This window comes from Prunus avium, chromosome 7 (assembly GCF_965620075.1).
Source record: "Prunus avium chromosome 7, drPruAviu1.hap1.1, whole genome shotgun sequence".
Classification (NCBI taxonomy): domain Eukaryota; kingdom Viridiplantae; phylum Streptophyta; class Magnoliopsida; order Rosales; family Rosaceae; genus Prunus; species Prunus avium.
This window is the reverse complement of record NC_142290.1, coordinates 25,558,168-25,585,774: the sequence shown is the minus strand read 5'-3', so window position 1 is coordinate 25,585,774 and position 27,607 is coordinate 25,558,168. Positions and strand designations below refer to the sequence as shown.

The 27,607-nt window shown below is 38.7% G+C and overlaps 1 non-coding gene across 1 annotated transcript; it reads left to right on the top strand.

The window, feature by feature from the left end:
* Window positions 1-3,347: 3,347 nt before the first annotated feature.
* Window positions 3,348-3,454, top strand: LOC148293223 (small nucleolar RNA R71). The gene has a single exon (XR_015825967.1). It is a non-coding gene; the product is annotated as a small nucleolar RNA R71 (small nucleolar RNA).
* The last annotated feature ends 24,153 nt before the right edge of the window (window positions 3,455-27,607 follow it).

The following is a 27,607-nucleotide window of genomic DNA, read 5'->3' as shown; positions in this document are numbered from 1 at the left end:
AAGAAGCATTCACGCCCAATTCTGATTGTGCATTAATGAATTGAAAACACTTCCCAAACTTATAATATGCCACAATTATACCCAAAAAAATTAACCACAATTATGCACAAATATGCCACAATTCAAAAGAAAAACAAGTTAGAAACAAGAAAAAAAATAATAAGAAAAACAATTAGAGTTAGAAAATCAAAGAGGAAGAACAAGAAAAAAACGAAACGAAACTTTACCTTGGATGGCTTGGAACCCTAACTGCAAATCTCTCAAGAATTGATGAAATACTTGAGGGAAAAATGTGAGAAGAGACAAGAGGGAAAAGAAGAAAAACAGAGGCGGTTGTAGAAAAATAAAATAAAATAAAAAAAACGCAACGAGCGACCGGTCGCAAGTGCAAAGCGACCGGTCGTTCTGAAACAGATTCAAAATAAGAGAATTGCGCGAAGAGCGACCGGTCGTTGTGAAAAGCGACCGGTCGTTTCTTCACAGATTCAATTTTTATTTATTTATTTATTTTTTTTAAAACACCAAATGAGCGACCGGTCGCAAGGCAAAAGCGACCGGTCGTTTTTATACAGAATCAAATCTTCAGCAATTCGCGCAGAGCGACCGGTCGCGATGGAAGAACGACCGGTCGTTTTTTTTTTTTAATTTATTTATTTATTTATTTTTTTATAAATATTTTTTTTTATTTTTTTATTTTAGGGACTTACCTTTCCAACTCAGTGTTGCATCCCAGCAGGTACATCAATGAAGTGGAGCACTTCATCGTCTTGTGTTGGTCTTCAGGAGCGATGGCAATTTGGTTGTATCTTGAATAGCCATCCAAGAAGCAGTAGTAACTGTGACCTGCAAGACGTTCAAGCATTTGGTCAATAAATGGTAATGGAAAATGATCTTTTCGGGTGGCGGTATTTAATTTTCTATAATCAATACAAACACGCCATCCCGTTTTGACACGAGAAGGAATAAGTTCATTTTCCTCATTTCTTACAACAGTTATTCCTGACTTTTTAAGAACCACTTGGACCGGGCTTACCCACTTGCTATCGGAAATAGGATAAATTATACCCACATCCAATAGCTTCAGAATTTCTTTTCGGACTACCTCTGTCATGATTGGGTTTAACCTGCGTTGAGCATCCTTTGTGGGTTTGGAATCAATTTCCAATAAAATTCTATGCATGCATCTTGTTGGGCTTATGCCCTTGATGTCCGCAATACTCCAACCAATTGCTCTCTTGTGTTCTCTTAACACTTGCATCAACTTCTGTTCATTTTCCACATTGAGATTGCTAGCAATAATCACGGGCAATGTCTCTGTTTTACCTAAATAAACATACTTCAAGTGGGATGGCAATGGTTTGAGCTCTAACTCGGGTGCCCTGTCAAGAGAAGGAACAAGCTTTTCAGTATTGACTGGCAAAGGTATAAAATTTGGAGTGTACTTACGTGGTATGGCTGGACATGCATCAAGGAATTTCACAGCCTCAAGTAACTCATTATCAACAATTTCAGCAACTTGAGGATTTTGTGTCAACACCTTTTCTAATGAATCTGTACCATGAGTACTATTAAATGTATTTTGCACAATATGACACAATGTATCAATACGAAAACATTCATGTTCATCATTGGGGAGTTTGAAGGCATCATATACTTTGAACTTTATTGTTTCCCCTTGAACTGTCATTGTCAATGTTCCTTGTCGAACATTGATCACAGTATCTGCAGTGGCCATGAAAGGGCGGCCAAGAATCAATGGAAGATCCGCACCCGGAATAGGAGCTTCTTCCATTTCTAGCACCAAAAAGTCAGCTGGTAAAATGAGATCATTTACTTTCACAAGTACATCTTCCAAAATTCCTCTTGGATATCTCACTGATCGGTCCGCCAATTGAATGCTGACAGAAGTTGGTTTAAGATCACCTAAGTTAAGGGCTTCAAAAACAGAATAAGGCATCAGATTAATTGAAGCACCTAAATCAAGTAAAGCTTTGTCAAACAATTTATCTCCAATAATGCAAGGAATTGTAAAACTTCCTGGATCTTTTAATTTGGGAGGGAGCTTCCTTTGCAAAACAGCAGAAGCTTCTTCCGTTAGTGCAACCGTTTCATGATCTTGGAATCTCCTCTTGTTGGTACAAAGGTCCTTCAAGAACTTTGCATAACTCGGAATTTGCTTGATTGCATCCAGGAGAGGAATATTGACTTGCACTTTTCTGAAGGTTTCCAATATTTCCTTGGCTTGTTGAATTTTTTTAGAACTCATAAGCCTGTGAGGAAAAGGAGCACGTAAGATTTCTTCGTCAGTAGGTTCACGACTTACCTTCTCCTTTCTTGCCCTTCTTGCAAGTTCATGCTTTGGGATCCACTCGGATGAAGAAGCTGCTTGCTTATCTCTCTCTTTGTTGCTTTCATCCTTTTCTTTAGGCTCAGCCACTTGTTCAACCTGCATGTCATCAACATTGTGAATCAAATCTTTAGAACCATTTATTTCACCAATTACCTTACCAGTTCTCAAGGTAACTGCTTGAACATGCTCACGCCCAGTTGGATTAATCTCTGGTTGGCTAGGCATCATACCAGGTTCCCTTTGACTCAAAGCTTGAGCAATTTGTCCCACTTGATTTTCTAGATTGGCAATGGCCTTATCCGTTTTCTGCATGTGGGTGTCATTCCTCTGCATGTAGCTTTTTGTCTCAGTGATGAAACTATCTGTGTTTCTAGCCATGGAAGCAACAAGTTCTTCCAAAGATTTTCCTGTAGATTGTGGTTGAGGTGGTGGTTGTGGTGGATTGTAGTAGTGCATTTGACCATGAGGTGGGCGAGTATGTTGTTGACCTTGAGGTGGGTGAGTTGGCCCTTGAGATGGTTGAGTTGGCCCTTGTTGAACATTCGAATTGTCACTCCACCTGAAATTTGGATGATTTCTCCACCCCGGATTGTATGTTTGTGAGAAAGGATCATTCTTAGGCCACTGATTTCTTTGAAATGAGCCCACTGCATTTGCTTCCTCATGTGCCAAGGGACAATCCTCAGTGTCATGACCAATTGTGGAGCAAAATGCACAAACCTTGGATGATCCCGGTGCCAATTTCTTCACCATGTTGGTTAGGTTTGCAATCTGAGCTTCCATACTAGAAAGGGTACTTACATCATAGGATTCCCCTTTTCTGACTGGTCTTTGCCTTGAATTATATTGGCGAGCATTTGCAGCAACAAGATCAAATATTGCTCGCAGTTCTGTTGGAGTCTTGGTCATTATAGTTCCTCCTGCAGCTGCATTCACATTGTTTTGGTCCGCTTCAAAAAGTCCTTCATAGAAGTGTTGCATTAGAAGCCAAGCTTGTATGTTATGATGCGGACAAGTGATTAGAAGTTTCTTGAAACGGTCCCAATAATCCTGGAAGCTTTCTCCCGGCCTTTGCAGAATTCCTGTAATCTGACTTCGGAGTTCATTTGTCCTTTGTGCTGGGAAAAAATGTTGCAAGAACTTTGAAGCAAGATCCGTCCATGTTGTGATGGAATTTGGAGGTAGATAGTGAAGCCATTCCTTTGCTGTATCCTTTAAACTAAATGAGAAAAGTCTCATTCTTATCTCATCACTACTCATGCCTTCGATCTTTATTGTGGAACACACTTCCTCGAAGTCTAGGATATGTGCATTAGGATTTTCTCCAGGATTTCCCAAGAACTTAGGCAATATGTGTATCATGCCCGATCTCAACTCAAAGTTTTCCAAAGTGCTTGCGGGATATACTATGCAAGATGGTTGTCCAGTTGTTGGCGGTGAAGAGTATTCTTGCATAGTAAGTTCCGCATTTGCAGCTGCTGCCGCCATTGGTGAAGGTGGAGGTGACTCGACTTTTGGTGAGCTTGGTGATGATGAAAATGGCGAGAGTGAAAAAGGCAATGGAGTAGACACAGCTAGTTGGATGTTCCTTTCTCTCAAAGCTTGAGCTTGGATATCTTCTACAGTGCAATCTAATGAAATATCCAAATTCAGAAGGGACATAAGCAAAATGTTCCTGCAATAAGAAGAAAACAAAAACAAACTCAAATAAAATGAAATGACAAACAAAGAAAAAAAATGAAAATAAAATTAAGTACTCTAAATATACTCAAACAAAACATATAAGCAACCGTGCCAGTTCCCCGGCAACGGCGCCAAAAATTGTTGCATTCCTAAGAGGACACAAATTAATGTGCAAACAACCAATTAAAAATACCCGCAAGTGCACGAATCTATTGAAGTATAGATTATGTAAGTACGGGGTCGATCCCACGAAGAACTTGTCGGCTTCCTATAAGTTCTAATTTGAGTACGTAAAGAACACTTAATTGACACACCACAAATGCACAAATGCAAAATGGAAACTAAAAATGAGTAAAGAAGTGTAAAAGAAATGAAACAACACAAGAAAACTAAACAAAAACACAAACAGCATTTTCTATCACCCTTTTATCACCCATTTATCACCTATGAACAGTGCTAAAGCGACCGGTCGTCAGGTAAAAGCGACCGGTCGTTTTTGGGCAGATTCGTTTTCTCTGTTTTTCAGTTTCGACCTCTGTCCAGTGTTTTGCCTATAACTTTCCAACCGTACGTCCAAAATTCACGTTCTTTATACGGTTGGATTCAGCACAGAAAATGGAAGAACACAACGCGGACCAAAAGTCCAAAATAATTACAGAAAGAAATAAAATTCAGTAACAAAGACACGTAACGTGTCAAACACGCAACTCACACACACATTGGGGGGGGTTTTGATTTGGTTCAAGTGATCTATTTCTATTGCATGTAAGTAAATGGACTTCGAATTTAAATGAGAATGGAAGAGATGAATTATCAAGATGTGAAATCAAAATGTAACAAACACTAGGGTTTCGGAATCCACCCTAAACAATTCTACCCAAGTTCATGAATACTCAAGTGATGAACTCTAAACGTGTTGATGAAGATGTTCGCAATCAAGACCATGGGTCGTGGCTCAAGACGCATTGATTCTCTCTAATATACGTAAAGTGCATGGTTCGTGCTACAATACTTGTGCCCTCCTCATAACCGAACCTAGGTATGGTTCGTACTTCGATTCAATTACAAGGAGAACCCATTAAGTTCAAAGAGAATATGAACATCACAAGAATCCTAATAGCATGGTGTTTACATTAGGTATTCAAGAAACCAATTCACATGGATGATTCTTACTTCATCCATTTATTGCTTAGGATAACATGAGGATACACATAATCCCAACAATCTCAAGAAGCATGCTTTCAAAGGTGATCAATCAAAGAAGAACATACATCAAGGATAGATTAATTTGGTGAATTGGAATTCATCAACAATATCTAGAAATTCATACACTCAAGCATCAAAACAATAAGGTATTCATGTTTAGGGCTTCAACCTAAGCCCTAGCTATTGAGTTTAGTTCCTCATAATCATTTCAAACACAAATTCGAAATAAAACTAGAAAGAAGTTACAGCTTTTGTGAAGGTGGAAGCTCAAGGTCTTCAATGGTGGAAATCTCTTCCACTTCTTGCTTGGATGACTTTGTCTTCCTCCTCTAGCTCTCTAGCTCCCAGCTTTTAGAAAGTCTCTGCAAATTGTAATAAAAACTGAATGAATGATCCGTTGCCTAGCTGCTGCCCCAAAGTCAATTGATTCCTCTCTATGCTCCTCTCTCTCCTCCTTTTCATCATGGCACACTTTTGCTTTTGTTTTCTTGTCTCCTCTCATGATGAAGTTTTGTCCTCACAAATATACTCTCAGAAAATTCCACTTAACTAAAGTAAAATATTGTTACGAAAGGCATGGTAACAAGTAGAAGTAAGATCACACTAAGTGGAGGTGAAAACTGGCCAACTCGGATTTCCAGAGCTGTGGTAACATGCTGGATTGGTTGGATAGGCAATACTTATCCAATGGAGCTCAAATTTGGATATGTTGTAGTCAACATCCATTGGAACAAGTCTTATGAAGATCATCACCTCATCCAAGGACCGGAACATGCTGATCCAAGGCCACGAAGTTGACCTACGAAAATGAACAAAAACAGAATTTATATCAAATAATGCACTTTTAGCTCATTTTCATACAAACCAAAGTAAAACCTATTAAAACACAAAAAAGAAGTAAAAAGCTATAAAATGTCAAGAACTAACTCAAAATAGTGGGTGAATAACATGAAAAATCATGTGTAAAAATGAACCGAACACGCCACCACCTTTAGCCGCCATGAACCCGCAACAAACCACCGCGCCACCTGCCGGACCCGCGGTTGGGAAAACCGCACTAGCTGTCGTCGTACCATCTCAAGGCCCCGAGGCCGGATCTAGCCATCTTCATGGCACCGTCGCCGAACATGGTGGAACCTCCCATCAGGGTGGGCTCACTACCACTGCCGAATTTGGCCCAATCTTGGAGCAACTCCGGTCAGTCCCTCCATTGCCTCCGCGCCCGACGCATGCTCCCGCTCACACCGCTCATGAAACCCTAGCCCGTGTGCAATTGGGCTCCACACACTTCTCTCCTCCCGATCCACGAAGTCAAGTAGACCTTAATCTGAGAGTTGACCAGCTAACTCAGAGAATGGACGACCAAAACAATTTGATGAGTCGACTCCTCAGCCAAATAAACTTGGCACAAAACCTTGGCCTTGGACAACAGGGCGAAGAGAGAAGGATGGACGAGCGCGCCGATACGCAGTTCGATGGGAACCAAGCAAATCGAGCAGGAGTAAGCAGACAAGGAGATGGACAACAACGTGGTTAGCTTGCCGACATGTCACAAGCATCTGCGAGCCACACTTAGAGCAGACGAAGTCTCCCATCCAGACTGAATTTAAGGACCAACGTGCGAGAAAGGCTGGGCCCACGACTTAACATCCGCGCCCGCCTGGGCCCGCAGGGAAACGTTCTTGAAAGGCTAGGCTCCCAGAGAGGTCAACCTGATGGCCATTGCAATGAGGATAGTGAAGAAAGGCACTCTGCTGCTCGCTCACAGAGAAATGTTCACGAAAGGCTAGGCTCTCAGGGAGGTCAACCAGATAACTCTCACGATGAGGACCGTGAAGGAAGGCGCTCCGCTGCTCGCTCTCGAAGAACCAATTCTCACCACCAAGCTACAGAGAATCCCTCGCAAGCGCAGTCTACCAACACGCCGCCGAGAAGGTCAACCCTTGCAAACCAACGAGGAAGTCAATCAGCGTCGTCCAAATCGCCAAGGTCGCCCACGTGACCAACTAGCCATGTGTGTGGAAGACGTTGAGAAGCTTGTAAAAAACCGACTTCGAGACTTAAAGGTTGGCGGAAATTTCGAAGATGCATTACGCATGGAGGTAGACCAAGAAAACTCCTCACCTTTTACCGCCGAAATTGAGCAGGCTGCTCCCCTGAAACGATTCTCAACTCCCTCTTTCACATGCTTTAAAGGGGATTCCGATCTTGAAAGTCATCTGAAGCATTTCAAAAGCATTATGATCCTCCATAAGGTTGAAGACGCATTAATGTGCAAAGTGTTTGTAATGACTTTGCTAGGAGTAGCTCAGGACTGGTTCTACACCTTGCCATCCGGGTCGATCAGCAGCTTCAAGGAGCTTGCTTATGTCTTCACCAAGGAATACACTTCTTACCGGACGATTAAGAAGAACCCTGACCACCTGTTCAACTTGCACAAGAAGTCCGATGAATCCCTTCGAGACTACATCAAGAGGTTCAAGGCAGAGAGAGCAAAAATCGTAGGATGTGATGACCAAGTTGCGTCTTCTGCGTTCAAGAGGGGCTTGCCAACTGAGTGTGAGCTGTATCGTGAGCTTACCATCTCTCCCTGCCAAACACTGGTAGAAGTTTTCGCTGTTCTTTCCAATGAAGTGTTCACAAATTGCCGAAAAGAAGGCTGCCAAGCAAGCTGATCAATCATCTGAGCAGGCAAGCCCAAGGAACGAAACAACAAGGATGAAGGCAAGCGCAGATCACAGCCTCAAGAAAGTGCTCTAGCAGCTGAGAGCTACACCAAGTTCACTATCCCGATTCATCAGATCCTAGCCCAAGTAAAGGACATGCCTTGGTTGAAGAAACCATCGCCTTTGAAGGGAAACCCAACCAAGAAAGATACCAGTAGATACTGCGCATTCCATGGAGGGCACGGTCATTACACAAACGACTGCTTCGCCTGGAAAAGGCACCTCGAAGAGCTGGTCAGAGATGGCCATTGCATGGAATTCATTACTAGGGGGTCTATCCAGCAAATCAAGGATTGTGATGCAGCTGCCAATGAGCCTCCACGAAAAAGTCATACGGATCAACACGATTCTAGCAGACTCCAAGAGTCTGGGCTGACCATCAGGGAGCAGAAGAGAAAGATCAAGCAAGCGACTTTCGTCTCTCAAGCCGTCACCAGCTACCCAGTCATGGAAGACGATCCTGGCATCATCTTTTAAGGCAAAGAAGTTCTAAGACAATGGAATGCACATCACCTCCAGGGGTATTATCCATGAAGCTCCTCACCTATCAGCTCGCCTCCAAGCAGGCGGCCGAGCCTCCCTCACCTTCATTGAAGCCAAGTTACTTTTGATGTTACCCGTGCAACTCATCTCTTTTGTTCAATAAAGCAATGTAGTCGCATAGACATCAATACAAGTTTAAGCTGTTCTTTCCAATGAAGTGTTCATAAAAGCAATCGACACGTCTCCGGACATCGGCCAAACGGGCCACTCTCATCGACACGTCTCCAGACGTAGGCCAAACGGGCCACTCTCATCGACATGTCTCCGGGCGTCGGCCAAACGGGCCACACTCAACGACACGTCTCCGGACGTAGGCCAAACGGGCCACTCTCATCGACACGTCTCCGGGCGTCGACCAAACGGGCCACACTCAACGACACGTCTCCGGGCGTAGGCCAAACGGGCCACTCTCATCGACACGTCTCCGGACGTAGGCCAAAAGGGCCACTCTCATCGACACATCTCCTGGCGTCAGCCAAACGGGCCACACTCAACGACACGTCTCCGAGCGTAGACCAAACGGGCCACTCTCATCGACACGTCTTTGGACGTAGGCCAAACGGGCCACACTCATCGACACGTCTTCAAGACACATCTCCAGACGTAGGCCAAACAGGCCACTCTCATCGACACGTCTCTGGACGTAGGCCAAACGGGCCACACTCAACGACACATCTCCAGATGTAGGCCAAACAGGCCACTCTCATCGACATGTCTCCGGACGTAGGCCAAACGGGCCACTCTCATTGACAAGTCTCCGAACGTAGGCCAAACGGGCCCCACACACTCATTGACACGTCTCCGAATGTAGGCCAAACATGCCACTCTCATCTGCACGTCTCCGGACGTATGCCAAACATGCCACAACCCAGAGACACTCAAGCAGTTCACAAGATACTATGCAGATTGATGTTAGAAAAAAACAACTGAAATTTCCATCACAAATTGACCAACTGGCCGAGTTCAACAAAAAGAAAATGGTCAAACCAGACCAATTATTCTAAACAAGAAAGCAGACTACAAAAGCTGAAGAGAAATAAATGAGTCTTCATCTACTCTAAAACGCCAGCAGGGGATCCCTGATACGCAGCCTGTTTAGCATCCACATGATCAGCCACGATCTCAGCAGCTCCACATGCCTGATCCATAACGTTTGCCACCATCACCAGCCTGGCGGATTTGATCAACTAGCTCAACATAAGTGGATGGGCTTGATAGAAAGTTTGTCTTCAGCAGATCAGACATGCCTACATCCCCTGCAGGGCTGCACTTGTCCACCTTTGGATCAGCCGATGACGTTGTAGAAGAACCCTTCACCCGAGCAGATGACGAGGGACCAACTCTTACTTGAGTCTTCTCAGTAAAAAGGATCATTGGCTTCTTCCTCAATGGAGACACATTCCTCGCCCGTGAAGAAGTAGCTTGAGTTCTCGATGACTTGACATCAGCCTTCCTCTTTAAGGGGAGTTTAACAGAACACTCCTCCTATCCAGCAGGCAGATCATCAGGGTCCGGACCATCCTGCTTCCATCAATCGACATCCTCGGCAGGGGGCAGTCCACCGACTTTCTCCCGATACTCGCTCAGCAGCCACCAGAGGCCACCGTCTCTCCAACCATATTCGACCGCTAGTCACGATGACAACCAGCCTAGTCCTACCCAGCTGGTCCTCGCAGCGAAAAAGAGAAGACGAAGAAAAAATATATGTGCTCGACTTACCTTGGGATGCACGGCAACTCCTCTCTTCGACAAGCAGTATAAATTCTCCAAGATCTTTCTCAAGCTAGAAAGTAGAGAAGTTAAGTTTGCGTGAGAAAGAGTGAAGAGCTGTATTTATACAAGTTGGACAACCCGGGTCAAAAAGGAATTGCAAGCTCATTCCTACTGGGAATCCAACTCCAAGAACAGTCAAAAGCCTACTCCAATTGGGAACCTGATCTACAAAAGGAGTCCAACTCACAGAAGAAAGCTCAGACACAGTTGGAGAGTCCGAAAAATAAATTCATCTCCTACATGCCACACAAACGCCATGCAGAAACTGGGGGGCATTTGTGGGAGCAAATATTTTCGTCTCCAATCAGAGCACGCCACGTGGAAAGGAAGATTATCCCTTAAATTAATTAATTAAACCATTTATTGGGATAATTAATTAATCTGGATAATATCTTAATTATATGGTATTATCTCATAATTAATAAAGATAATATCATTAATTTGGATATTATCATAATAAAGGGATATTATCTTATAATTAATGGGATAATATCAATAATTTGGTTATTATCTTATCAAAGGGATAATATCCTAATTATTAGATATTATCTTATAATTAACAAGATAATTCAGATATTATCAAGTCCGACTCGATCTCTACGAAATCCTAGCCCCGAGGCTCCTATAAATAGATGGGTTTATTCATCATTCAAGGTACATCTAAACCTACTCCTGATACCCGAGAAAATACCCGAAGCTCTCTCTCCACTACTACAAAAAACGAAATAGACGACGGGAATCCACCGTCGTGTATCATGTTCTAAAACCGACGTGAAATCGACCGCCGTCTTTTAACACATAAAATAACGACGATAAATAACCGACGTGGTTAATAAATTACACGTCCTTAAAAAAACTAAAACCGACGTCTACTTCATACATAAAAGCATAAAAAGACAACTTTCGACTACATTAGACGACGGTTTTAGTAAAACACAGACGTTTAAATGATGTTAAATGTCAAAAACAACTACAAACTCGACGTAAATATTCTTATCAACGTCTTTAATTAAAAAACAACCGACATGTAAAACGTAGAAACCGTCGTGGTTAATAAATACTACATTCACTAAATAAAAAAATGGACGTCTAAAACATATAACATGTTAAATAAGACGTCACTTTTGTCCAAAAAACTGACGTCTTAAAGATTAAACATGGCATATATTTACTTGGACTCACGTAAAAAAAAAAATAACCACGACCCTTTAGGTCACCACAGACGTTGAAAATTATTTTGACGGCTTGAACAGAGAAATAAACGACGTTGATTTAATATTACACGTCGTTTAATTAAAATACCTGTCATGTTTAATTAATTTACAACATCGGTTTTGTTCGACTTTGACGTGGTTGGCGTTTTAAAAGTCTCTTTTGTGAGCCACTTAGACGTGTGTAATCTCTAAGACGTCATTGGTTTTAGCCTAACCGTCGTTAAGAAGTAAGGAAACACCTTGAATTACAGATTTGACGTCGGTTATTGTAAAATCAAGGTCGTGGTGTGGCTTTACTATGTCCCAAGGGTCCAATTATTCGACGTTGTTATATAACTTACTACGTCGGTGATTTGTTTATTCCATGACGTGGCTAGTCTTTGTTAAGTCTCTTTTATAACCTTTTTTGACGTGTGTATTCTCCGAGACGTCAATTGTTTAATTATAACTGACGTACAACAATGTTTTTACGACGTTAATCATCAATTGATTATATCAGTAAATTCGTCGGTTTGAGCTCTGCCGTCGTGTTATTCTTTATTGTTCGTCGTTGATTACTTTATTTACCGTCGTTGTTTTAAATATTTATTAACCGTTTTGAAATTAATTTTAATTAACCGACGTGTTTTCTTTTTCAAATGGCGGTTTTTATTTCACTTTTGCGTTGTAATTCCACATCGGTTGTCAAAACCCGATGTTGGTTGTTTTGTAGACGTCTCTTTTTGCGATTTTTGTAACTTGACCGTCGTATTTTCAGCTTTAACCCATTATTTTTAATTTTTGATTTGTCGTGCCCAAAGCCTGCAGAATGAAAATGTGATCGGAATTAAAATGATATATAGAGCTATTAATTAATGTCATACAATTAATTGCATAACTAATGTCATACATTACAACAATCAATCAATCCTTATATCTTCACACCCATCTCTAATATTCTCACTCCCAAACTCACCCACTAGGTCATCAAATGTGTCAACATTTGGTATCCCTCTAGTAAATGGCTCACACTCAATTCTAATATCACCTAGCACATCATCACCAGTAACATCATTATATTCTCTATTAGGCATTGATAACACTATCGACCAACCACGATGCATTGGGTCGTCAACATAAAATACTTGTTTGACTTGAGAAGCCATAACAAATTGGTCATTCCTATGTCCAATTTTACTCAGATCTACAAGGGTAAATCCGAGTTCGTTGACTACAAGACCCGAAGTGTTATCTATCCAATCACACCTCAAGACTGGGATTCTAAACTTTTGGTAGTCAAGGTCCCAAATTTCTTGAATAACGCCATAAAAACCCATATTGGAGACAATAGAGTTTTTATCCTTGGCACTAGCAACTTGCATAGTATGTGCAAGTAAATAAACCCCACTATTTTGGACAGTTCGCACATCATCTTGTGCCTTGGTGTTAAATTTGACACTATTAATAAGATAGCTCCTATATGATGGCACTGCTATGCTTGGACCAGCTGCTAACCATCTCAAATTTTCTGATACGCCATTATTGTCTTCCCCATTAAGTTCACTTTGAACCGGCAAATTAAACATATATCTTAATTCAATCTAACATATATATAGAAAGAAAGAAAATTAAAATAAGTTCAATATATCATTCAATAACAGATATACCTTAAAGCGTAGCCATTGAATGAAAGTGCTATTGTGCTTATCTTGTAGCCACTTTGTTCTCTTTTTAAATTTTGGATAAGTGGTCTTGATGTGGATCATATGTTCCCTACAATTGACACGAAAAAATCACGCATTACGGTCCCTTGTATATAAGATAAACATAAGGAGTAATAATATTTAAAATGGCTATATATGAAAAATTAAACTCATACGTACTCGATATAAGGTAGGACTTCCTCAGTATTCTCCAAGACATATAGATGTGCCTGGTTCAACAAGTCCATATCAACTAAGCTCACTGTGCAACCTGATAATGGCTTTGAAACTCCCATCTTCTGGGTTGAAGGCACTCTAACTGTACTAACATAAGATAAATGCTCGGTACAAAACTCTACAGCTTCTTCAGTTATATACCGCTCAGCAATGCAACCTTCAGGACGAGTACGATTCTGAACATACCCCTTTAGCACTTTCATATATCTTTCAAACGGATACATCCATCTAAAATATACTGGCCCACATAGACGAACTTCTCTAACAAGATGTACTACTAGATGAACCATGATATCAAAGAATGAAGGGGGAAAGTACTTCTCAAGCAAACACAAAGTAACTACTACATCTTCTTCCAACTTATCTAGCTTGGAAACATCTACCGTCTTTGCACATATAGCATTGAAGAAGAAGCACAATCGAGTTATTGCATACCTTGCAGGCTTCTCTAAAACAGAACGAATTTCCACAGGGAGCAATTGTTGCATCAAGATATGACAATCATGAGATTTAAGGCCAAGAAGTCTTGAATCTTTTAAAGATACAAGATTTTTTATATTTGAAGAATAACCTTCAGGAACCTTCATACCATAGAAAGAATTGCAAACCGCTCTCTTCTCTGCTCTTGACACATTCCAAGGCCCTGGAGGCAAGCGAGTACATCTCTCTCCATACTCGGGTTGCAAATCAATTTTGACCCCCATGTTCAATAAGTCTAATCGAGCAGCAATCCCATCTTTATTTTTTCCAGGGATCTCTAGCAATGTACCAATGATAGTATCGCAAACATTCTTCTCAATGTGCATAACATCTAGGACATGCCTCATAGGGAGGTATTTCCAATACTCGAGATCAAAGAATTTTGATTTCTTCTTCCAACAAACTCTGTCACCATCATTCTCACCAACACTTCCCCTATTTTTCGAGCCCCATATGTAATTAATATCTTCAACCATATGCAGCACTTCTTCTCCGGTTAATGGCTCAGGAGGCATGCTATATTCAGGTTTCCCATTAAAAGCTGCACGTTGCCTCCTATATGGATGATTGATTGGTAACCACTTTCTATGCCCAATGTAACAAATTTTGTGGCCATTTTTCAACCTGTGACTAGGTGTATCATCGTCGCATATTGGACAAGCTTTATATCCTTTAATGACACAACCAGATAAGTTTCCATAGGCAGGAAAATCATTAATTGTCCACAGTAATACACCTCTGAGTGTAAAGTATTCTCCTATGTGGGCATCATACACTCCTCTAATCCTATCCCACAGAGATTTCAAATCATCAATCAAAGGCTCTAAGCAGACGTCTATATCATTTTCGGGCTGTTTAGGACCAGAAATCAGTAAGGTCAACATCATGAACTTCCGCTTCATGCATAGCCATGGTGGGAGATTATATGTAACTAACATAACTGGCCAACAACTGTATCTGCTACTTAAAGAACTGTGGGGATTGAATCCATCAGATGAGAGAGCCAATCTCAAGTTTCTTGGCTCATTACCAAAGTCAGGCCATTTTTCATCAACAAGTTTCCAAGACGGGGAATCCGCTGGATGAGACATATGACCGTCAACTGATTTTCTTGCAGCATGCCAAGTCAAACTCTTAGCTGTCTTATGTGATTGAAACATCCTTTTAAACCTTGGAATTGAAGGAAAATACCACACCACCTTTGCTGCCACACCCTCTTTCAAGAACCCATCTTTGGTTTCCTTCCACCTTGAGATACCACAAGTAGGACAATTAGTTGCATCCTCATACCCCTTCCGATACAAAATGCAGTCATTGGGACATGCATGGATTTTCTCATAACTCATCCCTAAAGCAGACAAAGTCTTTTTTGCCTCGTACATAGAGGAAGGTAGTGTATTTCCTTCTGGAAGCAATTCTCCTTGAAGTATCAATAATTCTGTAAAGCAAACATCACTCATCCCATGTTTTGCTTTCAAATTATATAGTTTCACCAAAGCCGACAACTTCGTGTACTTACTGCAACTAGGGTACAAGGGTTCATCGCCATCCCCAATCACATTGGCAAACTCATAATGATCAGATCCAATATTGGCAAAATCATTATCATCCATCCCCAATTCTTCAGAAACATAACTGAACCTACTTTGCTCATCTTCTTCCACATTTCTACTAGCATTGGTAGTCCATTCCCAAGGTTCTCCGTGCCATGTCCAAATCTTATAGCTTTGGTCAATTCCATTAAAGTACAAGTGTTCCCTTATAATTCCAACCCCAAACAATCGAATATTCCCACATTTAACACATGGACAACGAATCTCAGCTGTATTTCCAAGATTTTCTAACGCAAAATTCAAAAATCCTTCCACCCCTAACTCATATGCCTTCGATCTTCTATCCGCATGAATCCATGACTTATCCATCTCACACTCTATAAAATTCATATATATATATATATATATATATATATATATATATATATTAAAGTGGAAAGACCAGCAATGAAACACTACCTCATTCAAATAGCAGAGAACAAAATGAAAATTAAATATAAAACATGGACAAGACGACGGTTTGAACAAAATAATCGTCGTTTAATATAAATTCAGATGACGGCATCTATAGTCACCGTCGTCATTAAGATACCCAAACCCAGAAATTTGTACGGGGTTCTGGTAGCCTAAAGACGACGTTTAATGTAGAAACAGTCGTCTTTAGGCTACCAGTTGCGGCTTAAAACTCAGACGACGGGAGTAAATGAACAACCGACGTATAATAAACATTTGGACGACGGTTTTATCCGTCAACCGTCGTCGTAGTTAAAAAAAAACCAGCTTAAATCTCCCATCCCCATTCCTTTTCCAAGAACCCATGGCCAAACAAACATAAAAGAACTCAAACAGAGAGTAATTATTACCCTAATGCAAACACCAAAACATAAAAGAACCCTAATATAGATACCAATTAAGAACCCATAGCGACCAACGAAAACATTTATGGATTTAAGAAGAGATTAGGGTTAAAGGGACTAGGGTTGTACTTACATGGATATTGAGAGAGAGCTGCGAGAATATAACAATTGCTTGAGAGAGAGCTTGGAGAATCTACGTACCCAATGCTTTGAGAGAGAGCTGAGAGAATATAAAAAAAGCTTGAGAGAGAGTTGAGAGAATTAGGATTAAAGGGACTAGGGTTGTACTTACATGGATACTGACAGAGAGCTGAGAGAATATAACAACTGCTTGAGAGAGAGCTTGGAGAATCTACCCAACGATTTGAGAGAGAGCGAAAACTTTCAGACAAATTTATGTTGAAGAGAGAGAATGAACTATTTCAGGGTTAAAGGGAAATTCTGAAAATTTTAGGTTGCGGTCAAAAATTTTAAAGTACCGCTTTTTTCAACGACGACGGTCAATACTTATATAGACGTCTAATCAATACTTACGACGGCGGTTTCTACACAAGACCGACGTTGTAAACATAACGTACGTCGCTATTTAATAACCGACGTCGTAAACCGAATTCAATTAGTCTTGGTTTATGTAGTTGACAAAAACAGCGGGAGAAAACCGACGTCGTTTCAATAAACCCTAAACCCTAAACCCTAAACCCTAAATTTTACAATAATTTTTAAAAAAATACACAAGTATGAGAAAAATGAACCGAAAATTGCTATGGACTCCTTACAACAATGCCTTCTACAATAGTAGGCTCAAATATGGATTTCATAATTTTGAATTTATGGGCACCAATGGATCACATAAACTTAAGGATTATGTTATGTAACGTATAAGGAGTACCATGCTTTGTCTCAAAATTTGTTTGAATTTTGTTATCATTTGAACTTTGAAAACTAAAATTACATTTTTCAGGCCTTAACGAGCAAGATATTGTCTCAATGAGTGCATAGAATTTGTCGGTATATTTTTCGGATTTTGTTTTGAATATATTATTAATGTTAGTAATTAAATACAATAAAAAAATATTTCCAAAATTATATTTTTTAAAGCTTTAGGATAGAGACAATATTTCAATGAGTGCTTGGTAGTTTTCAGTTTAATTTTTGGATTTTGTTTTGAATTTAATATGGAATTAAATAAAATATAAAAGTCATTAAAAATTAAATGAATAATGACCTAGACGACGTTGTATCCTTTTACAACGACGTTAAACATCACAAAATGACGTCATATATTTTTAAGACGTCGAAAGGAATAGAAAATGACGTATTTTTTGGATAACCGACGTGGATTATTGTAGTACCACGTCATCTTATTTTATATCGCTGACGTTGTTTATATATACAACGTCAAATTTTTAATAATAACCGCCTTTGTATATTATTAAGACGTCGATATGGTTATACTAACTGACGTAGTATATCGGTACAAAATTCATCTGTACAAATGAATTAATTATAAACCGTTGTGTTTATGACTATTACATGTCATTTTTAAGAATTACCGTCGATGTTATATTTCCAGTTACTGCAAGACGACCATTGTGTACACATATGAGACGTGTAAATTAGAATCAGACGTCGGTTTTTGGGAACTAAACAAGTTTTTTTTAAAAAATTAATTTTTTTGATATTTGTTCGATTGATTACAACAAAAATATTTATGTACATTTTAAATAAATTAAAATAAACCTAAACATTTATGTACAACAAAAATATTTATGTTCATAAATATTTACGTACATCAATTATCCTTCGGTAATAACTTGTTCACGAATTATGCCCATTCATGCCTAACTTCGTCAATATCCGCTTGTTTATACTGAACTTTATCTTCTATCTCTTCAAACTGCAAAATAAACAAAAAATCCGACGTGTTATAAAGATACAAACGACGGTTTTAAACAAAAATTTGATGTAGTAAAATAAAGAAAGTATATCTAAAATTTTGCGTTTTACCATCTTCTCGAAATTTAGGTATGGATCATGATTTATATCTCTCATGAATCGCATCACGTAATAGCCACACTCTACACTTGTTGGTTGTTCAGGAGTGCCGTGTAGATTTTTCCAAATGGCATGCTGTCTACGTGAATTTTTGTATATATAAATATTAAACATTTTAATTGACCTGTTACAAGAAAACAAAGGGTATCAATGACAAAACAAAAAATTTAAATACAAATAGTAACCATCGTGGTAAATCAATCAAAACAACGGAGTTTTACAAAAAATGACGTGATATTTTGTTTCAAACGGCGGTAAAAAATTACCGTCGTTGTGTAACATTATAACGTCGGTAAGAGGAAAACGTCGTATAACAAAAAATTGAACTGAAAAAATTAAAACGTTCTTAAATAAAACTCAAACGACGTGGTAGTTAAATTAACACGACGTTTTTAAGACAATACTGACGTAATAAATTTTTTAAAACGTCGGTAATTACTTTTTTAGACATTACTGACGTTATATTGTCATTATAACGTTGGTATTATTAACAACCGTCGTATATTTAAATACTTTGGCAGGAAAAAAAATCTTAGATCAGAAGAAATCAACTTACGTATTCACTATACTTTTCATGTCGTCGTCAACGGAGCGTTTTGGCAGTGAATTCATGTAATAGGCAGTCTCCGTTGATGGTCCCACAATTACCATCACCCAATGACCCCTACACATAATGATCCATATAGGTTAAATACAAAGAAAAATATTACAAGCTTAGGAAAATACTTTAAATACTAACCCTGGATTATAAGGGACCAAGAAAAATTGATTCCCATCTGCTGTTTTCAGGCGGTTTGACAGTTGTTTTGTTCACTCTGATAGAGATCCAGATTGAGAGCTCACTAGCCCAGGGTCCACGAAGCCAACAAGGTTTACCATATTTGCCATTTTTAAATAGTCAAATAGGAACCTAAATATATGAAAGTCAATTAAATGAGATTTTAATTTAAAAGAAAGGGAAATGTAAAAGAAAATGAGATTTCTAGAATTACCTCATATATACTGATATCACTGTGGTTGCAATCTCAACCATGGAACCAAAATGCAAAATATCATCAGGTAAGAGGAAGGTATCATGCTCAAAGCCAAACACTTCCTTGGGCATGTGAACTGTCAGAGCCTCGTTAGCAGGCAACAACTTGGTCTGGACATGTTGGCATAAAGCTAACAGAGGAGGTGGCATGTCTAGCTTTGAGAGATCCTGTTACAAGAAATAAATAAAGAAATATAATATTAACGACTCTAACTAATCCCAAAAAACAGACGTGGTATATAATATGAACGACGGTTTCTAGTAAATACTGACGTAGTAAAGGTTATATACGTCGGTAAATACATAACCGTTGTTGTGTAAATTTTATAACGTCGCTACACTAAATAGGGGTGGGCACGGTCCGGTTTGGTCCGGTGCAGAGCTCAAACCAGAACTGAAACTGATACTGTTCATCCGATCCGGTCCGGTTCAGTTTTTAGTAAAAACAGTGGAAAAACTGGACCAACCCGAATTGGTTGGCCCGGTCCGATTTTCCGGTTTGGGCCGTTTTTTTTTTTTTTTTTTTTTTTTTTTCTGGTAAAAAATCTATTTGTGTTGTGCTTCAGTAGCATATAAGATAAAGCCTTGTTTCAGATTTCTGTAAAAATTTGGCCTCAACTTAAATAATTTCTACATGCCAAGCATATGCATTTTAACTTCCAAATACAAAATGTGGCCATCCAATCCAAACATACAAAACATGATTATCCAATCCAAACATACAATCTTAAAAATTATACAACCCAATGTAAAAATCGATAATTAAATTACAAACCAAATTAGATGTTCGAAATATAAGCCAAAAATTAAAACATAACACCAATGAAGGCTTCACATATTAAATGATCACCGGAACGTAGGACTTGAGTTGGTAGGTGCCGGTAAAATTGTAAGATCTACAAATAAAAACATAAACACATTAAAACATTAGGCAAACATGCAAACTATATATATAATTATAGTATACATCATTAAATCACATAAAACTAAAAACAAATACCTTACTCAATGGATTCATAAAACTAGTTAAATCACATACGGCAGCAATAAACTAATAAAGAGAGAGAGAGAGAGAGAGAGAGAGAGAGAGAGAGATTTAACTTAAACTAATACAGCAGCAACATACATACAACATAAACTAATACAGCAGCAATATTATCTAATTCAACAATCACAATATATGTGAGGAAGGCCCTTTGCTAATTCAACAATCACAATATACAGCAGCAATATTATCTAATTCAACAATCACAATATTATCTAATTCAGCAATATTATCTAATTCAACAATCACAACATAAACTAAGTCAGTCTCTAATGCGTACCCTTGCCTTTTTTCAATGTCAATACTCAATATGTGAGGAAGGCCCTTTGCTCATTGCTTCCTCTCAATCACAATATATGTTCCTGAAATTTCAACGCATAACAAATTCAACAATTCAATTTGGTTTCCCTTCAATTCTTAGCAACAGCATGACAGCAAAAAAAAAAGAAAAAAAATTACACAGCAACAGCATGGGAGAGAAATGCCATTGCCATCACACACAAGCCAAAGTCTCCTTATGTAAGCTCATTGAACATATCACATATTAGCACGCAGATACATTATAGTAACTTAGGCAGCTGAACTATGAAACAATTGATTAATGGAAACAATTGCTATATGAAACAGCTGAACTTTAGTAACTCACGCAGGTTTGATTGTTATACATTAATAGGCAATTGAAGAAGATTAGCACGCAGATAATCTGAAAAGTGATAAAAACCTTATTCTCTTTTACCACAAACACCCCAACAGCGCTTAATACATTATAACAATCAAACCTCCCCATCAGAAATTGATTCACAACACTTGCAGAAACCAAACAATAATATACGCATATAGATACATATCTATGTATGCATATCATCAAAATGAGTTGGAAACTCCCAGATTCAACAAGGAATTGGAACAAATCGATATAAAACTGCAAATCTAAAAAGGTCACCAGCATAAGAATTTTAATTAACTAATTTTACTTCATTCACTAATTTTACAAGATTTATAACCAAAAAAAAAAACAACTGAAAAAGTAGGAAAAAAACCCACATATTACAATTGTTATGCATACCACAAATTATTTCTCATAAAAAAAGTTGCCACCCAGTTGCCTATCATAACAATGAATCGGAGAACATGAATGTCCACTAAAGGTGCAATACACAGGAGAACTTGTAAGCAAATAGCACTTTAGGGTTTCACATCATTTTCAACTCTCAAACACAAAATCCATCAAATAATACACAATCGAATCAATCAAAACCTCAATTTCACTATGTATACGAAAATCAGGGCATGCCCAAATCACCATTTTCACGAAAAAGGAAAGAAGAACCCAAAAGAGAGAGCAATCTGAAAAATTACGAAACCCCAACCAATTTAATCGATTCAAATATCACTGAAACTTAAATAATTTTTTTTTTAAAATACTCACAGGAGGTGGCAGAATCAGGGGCGCCAATCGCAAATTTGTTTCGTCTATTCCTTCACAGAGACAACGAGACTGCAAATCCCATCAGATTTGGGAACAAAGGGGCGTGATTGTCGTTGTCGGCGGCGTGGTGCTGCGTCTGAGAGAAGAGAAGCAGCAGAGAGAGAGCGTCGAGCGATAAGGAGAAGAGGAGGAGAGAGAGACTGACTGAGGGAAAACGAAAACCTAATTCGTAAACTAAAGTGGGCCTGTATCAGATATGGCCAGTTCTATTCTAACAAAATAGAACTGGCCTAATAAAATAATACTTTTTATATTGTATATTATATATAATATATTTAAAAATATATATTAAATACTGGACCGGTCCGGTCCGGTGCTATCTCATGCAAAACCGGAACCAGAACCGGTTTGGACCGGTCCGGTCCGGTTTTGTTGACTTTTTAGTCAACTCGGTTTTTTCCGGTTTTTTCCGGTTTTTTTTCATCCGGTTTGGTTCGGTTTTCCGGTTTTCCGGTTTATATGCCCACCCCTAACACTAAAGAAAGGTCATCTAATTAAAATGCAGATAATGAGATCATGAAATAGACGACGGTTTATAAAAGAAGTAGACGACGGCAAAAAACACAGTCGTTATTTTTAAGGCCTAATAATTTGTAAAACAAGTAAAAGCGTCATGGTATTATTCTCAACACGACGGTTCTTGGAAGCAAGGTCTAAAATATCGATGATATCGGAAATATCGGTAGTCCAAAAACACGGAAATTTCGATGGAAATATCGGGATATTATCGATATCGATAAAAATGGAATAAAAACCACGGAAATTGTAAGAAAAACTTGGAAATTTTTATTGAAACTTTGCAGGATGTTTATTTAGTCAATTATCTATTAGTTTATCATAAAAAATTGGAAGGAAATGCATTGCATGATGGATTTAACTGATTTAAGTTGATTATATAGCGAGCTGGCAAACACTGTAAGTGTAGAAAATATGTAGTAAATAATGAAAGAAGATTAAACACACCATAATCATTTATATATAATGAATTACTACAATATTTTACACTTTATACATTGCATGGTAAGATACATGAGTGACTTAGTACCACATAGAGTTCAAAAGAATTCAAAACAATTTGTTTCTTGCAAAAAGAATTCAAAACAAAACCATGTATATATATAAATATTTTAGCATATTTTCCCAAAAACATAAGTGATATGATGGTTAAGGTGTTGAAGGAGTAAAATGGAAGGGGTTCGAATCCCCTTGGTGTCTTTTTTAATATTAAAGGAGTAAAATGGAAGGGGTTCGATTTCCTGTGACCAAAATAGAAGGGAATCAAATATTAATGAAGTGCAAAATTGCATTTAGTCCATATCCCTACCTTTTTTCCTAACAAAATATCATTGATCTTCCTCTGCTTCTCTGTAAGGCAAGATATGTTACTATTATTAGATACTGTGAAGGAATTATTCTCAAAAAGATTACATACATGCATCCAAACAATTGAGAAAAAAAAGTCGCACCATGATTTCTGGGATATAAAAAAGGGCACGTCAGGAGCTACTATCCCAAAACAAACTGGGATTGATACATCAAAAAGGGTAATTAAGTCAGGAGTTATTATCCCAAAACAATAAGGAAAAAGAAGAAATAGATAGTGATTTACTTTGTATTTTATTTCTATTTCTGCGCACCTAAGCTATCTCTTCTTCTACCTCTCCCTCTTTCTCTATCGCTCCCCCTCTCCCTCCCCATCCTCAACTCAGATTCTCTTTTTCTTTTTGAACTGCAACACCAGCTAAGCTGCAGACCACACACTTACTCTGCTTCGATGATACAGGCCACTACTCTCTCTTGCCCAAAGCCTTAATCGCCACCATATGGAGGAAATTCTGATACTTCAACCACTCTCTCTGTGATTTCTTTGTCTTTGAGCCCAGATTTCATGGCATGACTCAGATCTCACCTCTGTGGGAGCAAATTTCCTCCCACGGGAATATTCGGTTGAAAGATTCCTTCGTCTTCTCCGCCTCCCTTTCTCCCTGCAAAACGAATAGCAATAAGAGGACCACACCCGGGGGGTGTTGGCCAAAGGCCCTCCGATGCCTAAATTAGTTCAAGAGTTTTGTAAAGAAAACACTAGCTAACTAGGGTACGGAGTTATATGTGTTTTTGGGATGAACCGGGCGGCCGGAGCCTTATGTAAAAGAGGGAGAGAAAGGAGGTGGCTAGGGTTTCTGAGAGATAATTTCTGCAGAGTTTCAGTAGGAGTTTAGACGTACCTCAACCCTTGTATGTGGCCATCCTTTTATAGAGGTGTCGGGAGCTAGGGTTTCAGATGAATAATTCCGTAGATGGAAGGGAATTATTCCTCCCCAATTTGGCGAGATTTGACTAATTAGGGATTTGATTTATTGATTTAAATCAAATCCCTAATCAGGATAGCAATCAAATCAATACCTAATTTAATTAGGTAACTCCTCCATTAATTGAGAATATTCGTAGGAATCAAATCAATCCTCAACCTAATTAGGTAACATTCTATTTAATTGGGTAACCCCCAATTAAATTGAATAATTCCTAATTAGGTCAAATAATCCTCAAATGGAAGGAATTATTTGACCTAGGTTTACGAATTAATTAGGTTCCCACAACCTCTGTGCACCTCAAAACCCGAAACCACCTCTAGCATGGTGGTTAAGCGCCTACAGATCTTAGAATGGGGAAGGGATTCGAACCCCTGCTCAGTGAGCTTTTCTTTAATTTTTGAAAGTTCATATCGCGATATTATCGATAATATCGCGATATATTGACCAATCGCAACTGCCACTTGGACGAAAATATCGTTATCAAAATATCGGCAAAATTATCGAGGAAATTATCGATAAATTGACGATATATATATGGAAATGTGCTAAAATATCGCTACCCAAAAAAAACGATAATTTTGCCGAAATATCGGCGAAATTATCGATATTTAGTTCCTTGCTTGGAAGAAACAGACGTATTATTGTTTTCCAACGTCGGTACATATTTACCGTCGTTGTTTTAAATGTTAACGTCGTATATTAAAAGGAGCGACGTCTATTTAAAAATTAAAAGGGAAAAATAGAAAAAATCAGAGATTTTACCGTGTCCTCTTCCTGTTTTCCAGCAGTATCAGCTTCAGGCTTCGGATCTTCTACCCCCAAATCTAGGGGTCTGATACTAGTGGCCCCAGCAGAGCAGCTTGCCCTATTAGACATTGGATTTTTGGGGCTTTGATCTTGAGGGGGTAAAGTAATTGGAGTAATTGGAGGAATTGGGGTTTTGAGCATCAGGCTGGGATCAAAATTAGGAACTAGTTGATGGAAATATGCGAACATAGCCTCCCTCTCTGCTCTGACTGCTTCCATTATAGCTTCCCTTGACTTTGCCTCAATCCTCAAGGTCTCCTCTCTGACTGCCTCCCTCACACTTTCCTTCAATTTGTCACCAAATTTCACTCTCTGCTGTTTCGGCAAATTGAAGAACTGAGTTGGGGAAACGCCAGCACCAACTCCTCTGACTCTCCCACCATGCTCGGGGGTTCCCAAAGCCAGAGTCAAGACATTATTGGTCCCGGAGACAGTCAGAGTGCCTTCGGAGACTTGCTTTTGCAGGGTGTAAAACAGAAATTGAACCGACGTTGTAAAGTATAAACAACGACGGTTTTCTTAAATTACTGACGTAGTATTAATTTAAAACGTCGGAATTTAAATACCGACGTTGTTTAAAATTTACAACGTCGGTAGATAAAAACCCGTCGTATATTCAAAATAAAACAGATTAAAACATAAATAAAAAACCGTCGTAGTATTTAAAGTAAGACGACGGACTATTGAACAAATAGACGTAGGACTTAATTTCATACGGCTGCACAAAATTACCGTCGTTGTATAAACATTCTAACGTCTAGATAAGATAAAACCATCGTAAAGTTTAATGAAGAAGTGAAAAAACTCGATTGAAATATGCATTCTTTTCCAGAAATTGTGCACCACAAATTTCAGTGAAATAGGCAGAGAGAGGGAGAGTGTGTGCGTGAGTAAACTTAAAACAAAAATGCAGTTCATAGAGGAATTTAATCTGTCGTATTAATTCTATCTAGACGTCTACTTTATTCAAAAACCGACGTCCTATTCATTTTTAAACGTCGGTAAATTAAGCCCGTCGTGGTGTTTATTTTATAACGTCACTTATTTAAACGTACGACGTCTATACCAAAATAAAACACTCTGTTTTTCAAATTTAGAACAGAGTTAGTGAGACTTACGATTATTTTTGCCTTCTCTGCAACCTTTGGATCAAGGATGTTTCCTGTTTTATCTTCTCTTGCCTTCTTCCATAGAACAGCTCGATCGATTTCTTCAATATCAGGCATGGTTTCTACCAATTGGTCCTCTAAACCAACATATCCTTTTCTAGACAACCTATGGTTGTACTCCAATTTCTCCCTCCTCTGTTTCTGCTCAGTATGCTTAGCCTCAAATTCTGGGGTTAACCTTGAAGCTACAAAGGTATCCCACTGCGATTTCTCTATGAACTTATAAAGCGCAGGGGTTTCTCTTAACCTCTCACTGTCATGTGCGAATGGAAGGATATACTGCCTAGTTACGTTATACTTGAAATCCTTCCATTTTTTGGCGGCAGATGACAAGACCATGTTCTTGTACCTATCCCCAATAACATAGGACATTTGAACAGCTTCCCAAATCTGCTCATTCACGTCCTTGGGCAATTGAGTCCATTTCTTGTGCACAAGAGGGACTCTGGTGCGTGCCAAAACACCAATGTAAGACTGCATCTCAATAGCAGCCTTGCCATGTTGTCTGCCCTTTTTATTGAACTCAACCACAGGCTTAACCTTCTCAATTTTCCTCTTCACAACACGGCTCATTGTGCTGATACCTGTTGTTAATATTATGTTAACTCGCAATTGTACGGGGCAATTAGTAGTATAGCAAGACAAGTACGAGGTCGTACCCACGAAGACTGAGAAGTTAAAACTAGTTATGTACTTAGATTCCCAAATTCAAGAAAGTAGGAGGTTATGTCTAAAACAGAATTTAAAACAAGAGTGGTTGTGATTGTTGAACAAAAGAAGCAAAATGAAATTTCAAACAAAAACAAGTAAACAAATGTAACAAAGAGTGGTTTTAAGAGTTGGAAAACAGATTTTGAGACTAGGGCATTCGAATCACCATAACAATTCAATTCTGGGTTATAAAGATTCAAGTAACAAGTCTAATTCAGATTCAAAGATTGATTCTAGCTAAAGTATGATTAGGCCATGGTGTTTGGTCCTAACCTTGTGTTCCTAATTCCCTAATTTGATCATTTGTTGTCTAACCTAAAATTAAGCATTAGGAACCCATTAAGCATAGAAGAACATTTTAACAACCAAGTATGTATCTAATCCCTGTTGTCGAATGTCCATACATACTCTTCCTATTCATAGTTCAATTCGAATTAAAGCATGGTGTATACTCTTAATTCAAACCAAGATAGTTAACAAACAAGTTCTAATGGTGATCAATCATTCAAACAAGCATGTTAACTTATAAGCATAATGAATAAGAACATGAATCATGAATCAAACTTGAAACTCCAAACTTATAAACCCAGAATATTCATGTTAGGTTACATCGAAGCCCTAGTTATGGATTTAGCTACTCTTAATGGAAAAGAGACTTGAACATAAATGAGAAAACATAATG